The sequence below is a fragment of the Martes martes genome, assembly GCF_963455335.1.
Source record: "Martes martes genome assembly, chromosome: 7".
NCBI lineage: Eukaryota > Metazoa > Chordata > Mammalia > Carnivora > Mustelidae > Martes > Martes martes.
Genome location: NC_137894.1, coordinates 106545760 through 106558895, shown reverse-complemented (window position 1 = coordinate 106558895; position 13136 = coordinate 106545760).

The window sequence follows — 13136 nt, the reverse complement described above, 5'->3', positions numbered from 1 at the left end:
ACAGATAAGGTTGACTTTAACCCTTTGAAACTGTAATCACTTCCTGTCATCTTTCTGGTGAAACTTAAACGTTTTCTGATTCTTGGAAATGAAAAAGCAGTTTGGCCCTTCTTCTTAAGAGTGTAGAGTTCATAGGAAGGAGGCATTAAAAAAAAAAGACCATTTGTCCTTGAAATCCAGACAATGAAGAGTAAAATTTTCACACCAGCCCCAGTCATCTTTCTCATATAAGAACAAAAATCTAACTTTCTATGAAACTAATCAAGGCACCTTTCTATATTAAAATCCTTCAAAGTACTTCCCTTTTCCTTTGTTAGAACTCTGAATTGACACATTTGTTTTGCACACAGAAAGTTAGCAAATGTTTATTCTAGATACTAGATGAGCAAAACAGGTAAATACTTTGTAGTAAATCAAGGTACTATATATTTTTAATCCTAATTTAATAAAGCCCCACCAAGCAGTCAACATAATTTTAATTCTGGAAGCCAACAACCAACAGCAAGGCATTTCAGGCAGTCTGACCATGAACTTTGGGGTGGAGTGGGGAGTCAGACAATCCTGAATCTGACTTTTTGACAAAGTTTAACAGGCCCAGCTGGTTCTCCTGCACCCAAGTTTAAGACCCCTACATGTAAGAGACAGTGACATTCAAAGACAGGTTTGCAACCTCCAAAATTGTTAGATTGTCAGACAAGTCACGCAATTAATACAGAACTAAATGAGAAGCCAACTTTAATGGACACTGCAAAGTCCTACAACATTACATAAATTTTATCAGTTCTGTCTCACAGGACTGCTCACTTTCCCTCCTCCCCCACCCCCCCAACCATCTCATTCTGGCTGCCTCACACTGTTCCCACCCCCAATCACCCCCCCACCCCCCAACCTCCCAACCCCTCCCCCCACCCCCCCCAACCCCCCACCCCGGGCATGAGGAATTGGTGCTTAAGACCAGACGCAGCCCCACAGCCGTGCTGGGGCTCAACCCTGCCATCCACAAAGACCCTTCAAACCGGAGACAGATATTTGACCCCTTCTCTTCAAATAGAATCATTCAAATTGAGATTCTAAAAATGGCAGAAAGCTTGAAAAAAATGACACCAGTAATAAGAAAATGAAAGAGAGAGCTGGTGAGTATAACACACAGAAAGGGAGAAAATAAGCTTATGGGCTCAACGCGTATGGAAATACAAAAACCCATAGAGTACCCAGATGAAACTTAGGCTTGATACAGGAGAAAGGAAGCCAACAAAGGAATTTTACACATTTCCCTGAGTTACTCATTTTTTCTAAGAGTCTGAACAACTGAAATCAGGAAACACCTGTGCTTGTTAACATTAGTTAGGAAATGACTTTAAAAACTTGGACTCAGTTTAAGATAACTGATGGCAGGCAGTGATACCATTCCAAAGTCTATATTTCCATGTCAGTGCTAGGCTGTTTCTCTTAATTTGGGTCCATTTTTGTAATAGCAATCAGAGATTCAATGCATTATATTTATGGGGTAATTGTTATAGTTCTTTAAGTTTTAAAATTACCTGGCACTTAGCCACATGTTTGTTTTTTGTTCCCATTTATAATTATCCAATGATTGTTATAACCACCCAGAGATATGGCTGTCATTACTCTGAGATGAAAACATATGGAAAGAATGTTTTAAGATCAAAGACAAAAATATGGCACTGTAGTGAGAAGAAGGGTTAGAAACTGAAGTAAGAAAATAGAAAGAATGGATCCTTTGATCTGGAAGGCATGTTAGACAACTCTAGACCAAAATGTTATTTTACAGTTGAGGAGCTAGAACCAGAAATAGGACATTTTCCAGATAGTTTATTATGTATTCCCTGGGTCTTCAGAATATGGGGCCAGAGCTCCCCAGAACAGAGTCTAGTCTCAAGTAAATTATTGACTCAACATGCCTTATCTCTAATTGATTTATATAAACAGCAATATCATTTATATTGCTTTGATATGTTTTGTTAAACAATAAAGTAAAACATAAATTATGGTACAGTCAATGATTTAGATCAGTGTTCTTAGGAATACAGTATCAGACAAATTTGTTTCTGGCATTTTCCTTTGATATGCCCAGTTAAATTATAGTCAGTGAAAAAGTATTTTTGTTTTTAAGGAAATTATAAAAATTTTTTACCAATAAACAACAAAGTTTATATGGATCATTTTAGTGTCCTTGAATTTTATTGTATCCCACTATTTAAAATAGAACTTTGTTCTACCCAAGTTTTGTTTTAAACTCTTGAAAAAAGTATCTTTTCAACATTTGATAAACACTGTAATGAGTAACACTAATTATTTTTTTAAAATATCTATTCATTTGAGAAAGGGGGGGGAGCAGGAGTAGGGGGAAGGGCAGAGAGTGAGAGAGAATCCTCAAGCACACTCCCTGCTGAGCACAGAGCCAGACCTGGGACTCAATCCCAGGACCCTAAAATCATGACCTGAGCCGAAATCAAGAGTTGGATGCTTAGCCAACTGAGCCACCCAGGTGCTAAAGATTTATTTACTTTAGAGAAAGAGAACATAGGATTGGGGGGAGTGATAGAGGGAGAGGAGAAGAGAAACTCAAACAGACTCAACACTGAGCATGGAGCCCTATGTGGGACTCAATCCCATGACCCTGAAATCAGACCTGAGTCGAAACCAAGAGTCAGATGCTTAACCAACTGCATGACTCTGGTACCCTCCAAGTAATGCTAATTATTAATCATTATGATTTAGAAATATTAATTATAATAACTTAAATGAACTTCAACAGACTAATGTTTATTGAAGTTAGAGTCAGAATACACATAATCATCAAGAACAGTGCTCTGACATAGAAATGAAAAAGAATCTTTAAATTAAGAGAAGAAAAGTGATTTTTTTTTTGTTTTAATAGTTTATTAAGGGGTATGTATGACATCAAAACAAACCGAGGAGGATATCTACTTCTGGCTATACACAGTGACGGGTACTAGACTTGCTCTCCCAAGTGAAAACAGCTATAAATATCTAAGGTAACCAGTTCCAGGCGTTTCACAATAAACATTGCAGCATTGTGATCTTGAGAGGAGAGAAACACAAAGAGATCTCCATGTCTTCTTCAGTTTTCTACTGAGAGACAGCAACTGAACTCAAAGGAAGTGGAATCCAAGGGAATATGGAAGTCTCGCTGAGCTGAAGAGGTACACATAGAATTCAGAGTGGCTGGGGTATCTGGAGTTTTTAAGGCAGGATATCACAGAGAAATGAGCTGTGTAGAGGAGGAGGAGGATGGACTTCATGAATGTTCCCCTGCAGCCAGTGGGCATGCAGGAGGAGACTTCATGAGGCTTTGCAAAGAATAGCTGCCACAAGTAAGAAACCTGGGCCAAGACATCACAGGCTCTGCACTGTGGGAAACATAAGAATATTGGCCCAGCCTAAGTGGAGAGACCTTCCTAAGCACCTCACATATTGAACTGAAACTCCAAAGAGGCCACACCTTAGGAATAAGTACCATGCCCCAGAGAAAGGGCCATGCCCCAAGACTAAGGACAAAATCAAAATAGAACTGCCCTAAACAAATAATAAAACAAAGCCTAACAAGATCATGAGGATTTGCCAGTAGAGCTATGAGCTTCATAGAAAGAAAGCTCAACAGACTTTAAGGGAAAATAAGATAATCTCGACTCTCTATAACTCTGATAACAATATTGAAAAATAATTTTAGGGGCTTCTGGGAGGTGTGGTTTGTTGACCATCCAACTCTTGGTTTCAAATCAGGTCACAATCTCAGGGTCATGAGATTGAGTCCTGTGTGGGACTCCATGCGCAGTGTGGAGTCTGCTTGAGACTCTCTCTCCCTTCCCACAAGTGCTATTTCTCTCTCAAATAAATAAATAAATAAATCTTAAAAAATAATAATTTAAAAACTATTAGACATGTGAAGAAGCAGGAAGATATGACCCACAATCAGGAAAAGAAGCATTCAATAGAAGGAGAATCCAAAAGAACCCAAATGTTGGCATTAACAGATGAAGCCCTTAAAATGGCTCATATCAATATATTTAAGGATGAACAGGAAAAGATGAATATATTGAATAAAAAGATGGGGAATAGAAGCAAAGATTAAGCCAAATGGATATATTAGAAATAGAAAGTAAACTTCTGAAATTACATACATATCTGGAGTCCTTGGGGGAGAGAAGAAAGAAAGAATGGTGTAGAATAGAATTTGAAGAAACAATGGCTGAAAATTCCTCTACCTGGTGGAAAACGTCAGCCTACAGATTGAAGAATCAACAAACTTCAGGCAGAATAAATACAAAAAAAGAAAATCACACCTAGGCACATCATAGACAACAAGCTGGCAACCAAAGATAAAGAGTAAATGTTGAAAATAGAGAAAAAAGTCAACTACATGCAGGGAACAATGCCATAAGTGAGTTTACTTCTCATTAGAAACAAGGGAGAGCAGGGGTGCCTGGGTGGCTCAGTCAGTTTGAGCGTCTGCCTTCAGCTCAGGTCATGATATTTGGGTCCTGGGATTGAGACCCGCATCAGGCTCCCTGCTCGGCATGAAGTCTGCTTCTTCCTCCCCATCTGCCCCTCCCCCTACTCATGCTTGCTTGTGTTCTCTCTCTCTCTCTCTCTCTCAAATAAATAAAATCTTAAAGAGAGAAAGAGGACCTGAAGAAAATGGAAAATCATCATTAAAGTGCTGCAAGAAGTGGTCTACCCAGAATTCTATATACAGTAAAAACACCTTTCGAATGTGAAAACAAAAAAGACATTTTCTGATAAATGAATACAGGAATAATTCACTGAAAACTGTAAGAAATTCTAAAAGAAGAGTCATTTAGGATGATGGGAAATGATACAAGGAGAAATCCAACCTACAGGAAGAAAAGCACCAGAAATGGCAAATAGACATGAAAATATGAAAAACTATCTTCTTGGGTTTTTTTTATAATTTATTTAAAAGACAAAAGTATTTAAAGACAGATATATTGTGGAGCTTTTAACCATGTACAAGTAAAATACATAACAATAGTAATAAAAGGATAGAGAGTTAATAAAATTATACTATTGTAAGATTTTTATATTTTACATGAGATTATACAATATAAATCTAAGTAGACTGGTAAGATTGTGTTATCCAATACAAGGATGGTTAGTATTCACTAACCACAAGTGAATAAATTTAAACTTAATTAAAATTAAATGTAACAAAATTCAGTTCCTCAGTTGTATTAGTCACATTTCAAGGTCTTGACAGTCACATGTAACTAGTGACTCCCATATTGGAAAAGCACATGGAACATTTCCATAACTGTAAAAAGTCTGTTTGGAAATTTTAAGCAACCATTAAAACAACAACAACAACAGAACTCCACAGACGGATAACTTAAGATGAATTAAAGTAGAGTCCTACAAATATTTTATTAACCAAAACAAAGACAGAAAAGGAGGAATTAAGAAAAAAAAAAAAACAGGACAAGTTAAAAAACAAACGTAAATCTAACCATATCAATAATTATATTAAATATAAATGAACTGAACAGTGAAAAGGAAGAGATTGCGAAGATGAACAAAAAGCAAAACTTGACTGTATGTTATCTGCACAAGATGCATTTTAAAGACCCAAATAAGTTGCAAGTAAATGGAGGGAGAAAAGACAGACCAAGCAAATCTAAGAAAGTTAGTGTTGATATAATCATGCACAGTAAACTTCAAGTCAAGGAGAATTATCAGAGTTGAAGAGTAACATTTCTTAATAATAAATTGCCATCATAAAGACTTTAAATTCTAAATGTCCATGTGACTAAAAATCTTCAAGTACAAGCAAAAATGAGAATTAAAAAAATCCATTATCATAGTTGAAAATCTTAACTCCCCTCTCTGTAATTGATAGAACTAAACACACACAAAAAAATGATTTGAACAATATTATCAACCACCTTGATCTAACATTTACAGAATATCTTACCTGGCATCTGCTGAATACACACTGCTTTCAATTGTATATGGAAGTCACTTTATTAGTCAAAATTCTCCAAAGAAGAAGAACCAGTAGGATAGATGATAGGTAGATAGATAGATAGATAGATAGAACGAATGAACATGCAGGGAACAATGCCACAAGTGACAGTTTACTTCCCATTAGAAACAAGAGAGAGAAGGGGTGCCTGGGTGGCTCAGTCAGTTTGAGCGTCTGCCCTTCAGCTCAGGTCATGATGTTAGGGTAGAATGTAGGGTAGACAGATGTAGGGTATGACAGAAGGTAGATGATAGATAGATAGATAGATAAATAGCTGCATACATACATAGACAGATAGATAGATATTTCGGTGCTGGTTCATGTTATTAACAGAGGCTGAAATGTTATTAACAGAGGCTGAAAAGTCCCACAGTCTGCTGTCAGCACGCTAGAGACCCAGAAGCTGGTGGTGTCCTTCAAAGCCCTGAAAGCCAGAGAGTTGATGGTGTAGATTTGAAGGTCTGAGAGTTGATGGTGTAGATTTGAAGGTCTGAGTTGCAAGAGCAGGAGAAAATTTATATCTAAGCTCAAGCGGCCAGGCAGACAGAATAGTTAACCTTCCTCTACCTTTTTGTTCCATTCAGGCCTCTGGATCGGTACCAACCCACACTGTAGGTGAGAAAGGGGGTTTTGTGTGTGCATGTGAGGGGGTATCTGCTTTACTCAGTTCACTGATTCAAATGTTAATTTTTTTCCAGAACCACATTTACAGACAAATCCACACAACATAATTCTAAATGATTTATGAGTCAAAGAAAAACTACAGGGAATTTAGAAAATACTTTAACCTGAATTATAATAAAAACAAAAAAAAAAGTCAAAAGTGGTGGGATACAGCTAATGTGGTATTTAGTGAAAAATTTAAGTATTTATATTTACATTGGAGAAAAAGTTTTATAAAGCTGTAGAAAAGGAGCAAATTAGATCCAAATTAAGTAGCAGAAAGGAAATACTTAAGAGCTGAAATCAACAACAAAAAAAGACAAATGGAGAAAATTATTCATTTTCAAAAGTTGGTTTTTTGAAAGATTAATAAAATTTCTAATTCCCTGGCAAGACCATTCAAGAAAAAGCACACAAAATACTAATATTAGGAATGAAAAGGGAAACTCACCACAGATCATATAGATATTAACAGGATAATAATACTATGTGTAATATTATGTCAATAATTTCAATAGTTTAGATAAACTGGACACATTTCTTGAAAAAAACCACAACATAAAAAACTGACACAAGAAGAAACTGACACAATAGAAAATCTGAATAGCCTTATCTTTTTTAAAGAAACAAAACAGGCAAAACCCTGTGGTGATAGAAACCAGATTAGTGGTTGTCTGTGGAATATGGAAGAGTCTTAAGGGAACTCTCCATAACAATGGAAAAGTTCTTATAAATTTTCTGTGCTGGTTACAAGGATATATCTTTGGTATACTCATAAAATGATGCCCTTAAGATGTATACATTTCATGGTATATACATTGTATCTCAATTAAAAATAAACAAGTGGCATCCCTAAAACTATGACACAAACATACAAAACTTGAAGCGTTCAGAAGTTTTAAATTTTAAATTTTAAACATAACTGAAGCAAAAATTTCCATGAGATGTGTTAGCATAATGCCAAAATTATCCTGTAACCTTATTTGGAAAATGTTCCTTTCTTCTCCTTCCAAATGAAACTTCTGAAGTTAAACTCTAGCTGAAGTTAACTTCTGAAGTTAAACTCTGGAATGATGATAATAACTATGTTGATTTAACCTTCTAGATTCAGCCTGTGACCCTTCTTCAATATAATCTTTCTGGAACCACAAAGAGGACATAAGCTCTCCTTCTCACTCCCTGGCCCCCAGTTTCCATCTGTCTTACAGCATTATGAGAGGAAAATAAACTTAATATACGGGAAGGAGGTCTTTCTAAATCACTTTCCCAAAGGTTGGATGATATCCAAATTTATGAAAAATGTTATTTATTCTTTGAAATATCAGTCTTCAAATAGTCTTTCTAGTAATGTACAAATATATATGATCATACTTGGTTATATCAGATAACAGTGCACTCTGTTGACCCTGTAGCTGTGTTGTGATTGCAGGGCTCTTGTTTGATTGTGGGTTAGATGGGGTGTACTAAAAAATATGAACTCTTAGGTAAAAGACATGTGGTATACAATTACACACATTAGATAGGGTTTAACAAGAGATCTTGTAAAGCTTAGCAGTTCTCTAAATTAGTGTCAGTAGGTTGGAAGGAAAATAACTCAGCAGTTAGAGATACGTGGTCAAGAAAAGCAAGAAAGAAGGCTCTCAGTCTGTGGAAAACTGAGCAAAGCTTTGCTCATCTCCAGAAAAGGTGTCAGGAGATGAGAGAGAAAGGAATGAAAACCTAAAGAGCAAGGGTTGCAAGGCTTACTGCAAGGTTTGGAGCCAGAGCCAGAGGAGAAGGAAGGCTTTGGCAATGAACTGCCCTTTTACTTACAGAAATCTACATATTAAAACAAGTCCAAAATGGCTGCTAATATTCTCAATTAATATAATCAAGAAACACATATCCCTGTTAAGCTTTCTCTATGATATAGTAGAGAAGAAGTCAAGATCTACAACCTACAGCCAAACTGCCTGGGTTCAAATCCTAGCTCTTCTGCTCATCCCTGAGCAAGTTACTAACCCTCTCTATGCCTCAGTGTTAACATCTCTAAACTAGGAACGATAACACCTAATGTTTGTTATTTGGAGGATTAAATGAGTTAATGCAAGCAAAATGGATATAGCATTGTCTGACATGCAGTATGGGCTCTAGGAGTATTTTTGTATTACCATGGAGTGAGTAAGCCCTCTCTTTCCCTGAGGAAGTGAGTTCATAGAATGGTTAGAGGAAGGAAACAGGAGTCAGGACGTACACATTCCTTAGACACATTGGAAAGGCTCACAACTTCAATCAGACATTCTGGGGCTCAACACTCATATTGTTAATTGTATGATTAATTAAAATGCTTCACTGATCATAATTATGAGTAATGTTCATGAATTGCATGAATAATTCACCAAGTACATGTTTGATGTTTTTAAACCTCAGGGTTCTAAGTAAAATAAATTTAAAAACAAAACAAAAACAAAAACTAAATTGAAGGCAATAGCCATAAGAATAAAACTAGACCTAGACCCCCAAATCGGGTGCAAACCCTGTTCTGTCTCGATTTGCTACATGATCTTTGGAGGCAGGAAAATCTCCTCCTTCTTTAAACACTATTGGAGCTGGGAAGGCAACTGACCTGGGGTATAAAGGTTGAGTAGGAGTGCCCAGGTCTTCATTCACTTATGCAAAAGACATATATTAAGCACCTACTACATGTTGAGCCCTGTGTTGGATGGTAGAGATACGATGCTAGTAAGATAAATTCGTTTACTTCAGACTGAGGGGTAGATGGACTTAATAGACAATTACCACAAAGTGTGATAAAGACTAGGGGAAGCAGGCCAGCCCAACCTACCTGGGGAAGCAGTGGGGAGGTGTCCCTTCCCAGAGGCAGTGATTCCAATAGGAATATCTAGGTGATAGGGGTGGAGAGAAAAGAATTGCAAATAGAGGCTGGAGGCTGGAGAAAGCATCAGTATGATGAGCTGAAAGGTGTGTCTAAAGCACAGAGTACAGAGTTTAGAAGCAGAAGAGACAACACCAGAAAGGGTAGGCACGCCTTCTGTTAATCTTAAGGAGTTTAGATCTGTCTTAAGAGAGATGAGAAGCTATTGAAGGTTTCTAGCAGGAGCCAGACCCAGTGATATCCACATTATACAAGGATCACTCTGGCTATCATGAAAAGAGTGGGTTGACAGGGGCCAAGACTAGGGGAAAATTAATCAATCATCATCCCAATGAGAGATGATCCAACCCATGACCAGGGTAGTGGCGGAGTGAGTGTCAAGGACCGGCAGACATGGGAATAGATTGGGTATGGGGTATGGTAGCAAGAAAGGGTGAAGCCAGACTCTGATCTCTACATGGGGCAACTTCACAGAGGAAGGTGCCTGGTCCCCGAGAGAGGGGACGAGGTAGGAGAGCGAGGGCGAGGGAGCAGAGCACTGGGTGTCCAGATGGAGGTCTGGAGGGACGGGTTGTGCAGTGGGGGGGAAGGCTGGAGGGTGTGCTGCCAGGGTAGCAGAGGCTGTGGTACGCAGGAGGCAAAGTCTGGGCATAAAACCTCCATAAGCTCATCCTCTATTAGTGGGTTAACGATGAGCATAATAAAGCCACCTCCTTGGACTGATCTATCAATTTTAAGAAAGCCAATTAATTTTATTCTTTTCCAGAGTTGAGTTTAGCATTTCAATAATTTGTAAATAAATTTGCATCTTACTTGTCAGTAAATGCTTCCGGTGATAAAGACTTCCAAATGAGAGAATGTGACTACACTAATAAAAGTTAATCAACAGTATTAGAAAATCAGCAGCAGCCTCTCTGAGGGGAGGTGAAGGAGTTATATTATCTCACGTGACTCAGGAACCCCACACCCAAACCGAAGTCTGAGGGGCATTATACCTGTGTCACATGGGAAAGAACATTTATTTTCTTTACGCAAGGGAAGTTTTGTACGGGACTGTGGGATTATGCTCTCAATGTCTACTTAATAAATTATAATACTGAAAATTTTTATGTGAAAAATGAAATGTTTCTACCCTCACTGAGACAAAAACGTGGCAATCTTAGCTAATGCATATTACTTTCTTCACGACTGCCCAGCCTTACATTACAGGCTTTTCATATTTGAAATGCACAGCACCATCTAATGGCCACAAACCATAAATTGAAAGACAGGAAGAAAAAGGATCAGAATTAAAATAATACTAATAAACACAAGTAATATCAAACAAATTTCAAGTTCCAAAATTGTTTAGTCAACGGACCTTGCATACAACAATTGAAATCTTTTTCCTAATCATTGTCATGTGAATTACAAATGATCATGTTGCATAGGTAACTATAGATAAATGTAAACAATTCACAACACATCTATAACCATAAATTATATTTACATTTTTTAAGATCACAAAGTCCTTAGAAACAATGTGTTTAAGAAATAATATGTTCAAGTAGGATGATTCTTTTTTTTTTTTTTAAAGAGGTAAAATCAGGGGTGCCTGGGTGGCTCAGTGGGTCAAAGCCTCTGCCCTCGGCTCAGGTCATGATCCCAGGATCCTGGGATCAAGCCTGGCATCAGGCTCTCTGCTCCACAGGGAGCCTGCTTCCTCCTCTCTCTCTGCCTGCCTCTCTGACTACTTGTGATCTCTGTCTGTCAAATAAATAAATAAAATCTTTTTTTTTTTAAAGGATTTTATTTATTTGGCAGAGAGAGGTCACAAGTAGGCAGAGAGGCAGGCAGAGAGAGAGGAGGGAAGCAGGCTCCCTGCTGAGCAGAGAGCCTGATGCGGGGCTCGATCCCAGGACCCTGAGATCATGACCTGAGCCGAAGGCAGAGGCTTAACCCACTGAGAGACCCAGGCGCCCCTAAATAAATAAAATCTTTAAAAAAAATAAAGAGGTAAAATCAGAGGTACCCCTAAAGGACTTTATCTTGATTTTTATAAGGCATGACCAGTCTTCTGCATGGAAAATGATGATTCCAAGCACTCTTTCAGGAGCCCCTCAAGCCTGGAGAGATTATGGGCCACTGAAGGAATCTTGGACTCTATAGAAAGGGAAGCTGGCATCCACCGGTTCTGTTTTGGAAAGCTGTATGACCCTTCTCCAGCCCTACTTTGGGTTAAAGGAATTTTCCATTGCTCACATATGCCACCCAGCTCTGGGGGCATAAGTAGGAGAAGGGAGGGGAAGAACATGGCTGTGTACTATCTTAGTTACTCTCCCCCGAGGAGCAACCGGCTTGCTATTCCAAGAACAATGCCTCAGAGACTGAGCTTTGGGTGTGGGGCTCTTAAGCCACATGAGTCACCTTCCCTTCCAGCTCAGTGGCCTCTTCAAGGCTAGATCTCTTTGATCTCAGCCCTTCTGAGGTAGTGTGAACCCTCTGCTATAGGAATTGATAACTCCCTCAAGAATTGCTTTAAAAATATCCTGCTCTACTGGGTGTTATATGCAACTGATGAGTTATTGAATTCTACATCTGAAACTAATGATGTACTATATGTTGGCTAATTAAATTTAAATTAGAAAAATATCCTTCTCTAATTGAAAAGGGTTTTTTTTTTGTTGTTAGCTATGTTGTTCCACTCTTCTCTCATCAAGTAGGATATTAACATAACAAAAAATCCACTTAAACGGTTGTGATGTGTAAAAGTGATATTTTACTGCTTAGTCTTTCTCATTTGTCTTTAAATTCTTTGGGGAATGAAGATCACACATTGCTTTATGCAATACTGCAAATATTTCTTGAGTTAACTTCCAGGCTTATCAGAATGCAGGGGGATTCCAGTAATGCAAAAGCCACATACACAAAAAGCAGCTTAAACAAAAGGGTTCAAAACATAAGTTATTTATCAAAAGCTTATTCCTTTTTATGGAGATCATTAGAAATGATGATTTCTGTAAATTGTCAGCAACATCAATACTAAGTCATTACTTTCCGTGCTTTCTTCTTGGACTCAGATAAGATCCTAAAGTGTGCTGGAAAGGGAGAAGAGGTAAGAGGTGTGATAAATGATGAATTGTGAATAAGGTTGAGAACCATGGGTTAAATGCTATGGAGACCACCATAGCATTCCTAACTACACCATGCTCTGGGAACTGGATTAGGCATCTTGTGTTATTATGTCATTTAAGCCTCACAACCATCCTTTAATATAAATGTTAACATTCTGTCTTGAAGCATAGAAAAAAAAATTCTTTTCAGTTTAGGTTAGTTACTAAGGTCCCACAGCAAATAAGAGGCAGAGAAGTTAAGTGTAATCCCAACTAATTAAGTGGGTGTGTCTTCTGGCTGGTCCAAAGACTGGCAACAGCAGTATCATCTGGTAATTTTTCCAAGGGAGATGTTTTTAAAAATCTCTTTCAATAGTTCTGTTCAGCAGAGCAGTCTGAGAACCACTTTATTGGACCTGGAGAAAGGTCTTTAGAGATAAGCCAGAGGGCTCTCTTTAATCTTTCTTCTACTTCTTTTGCA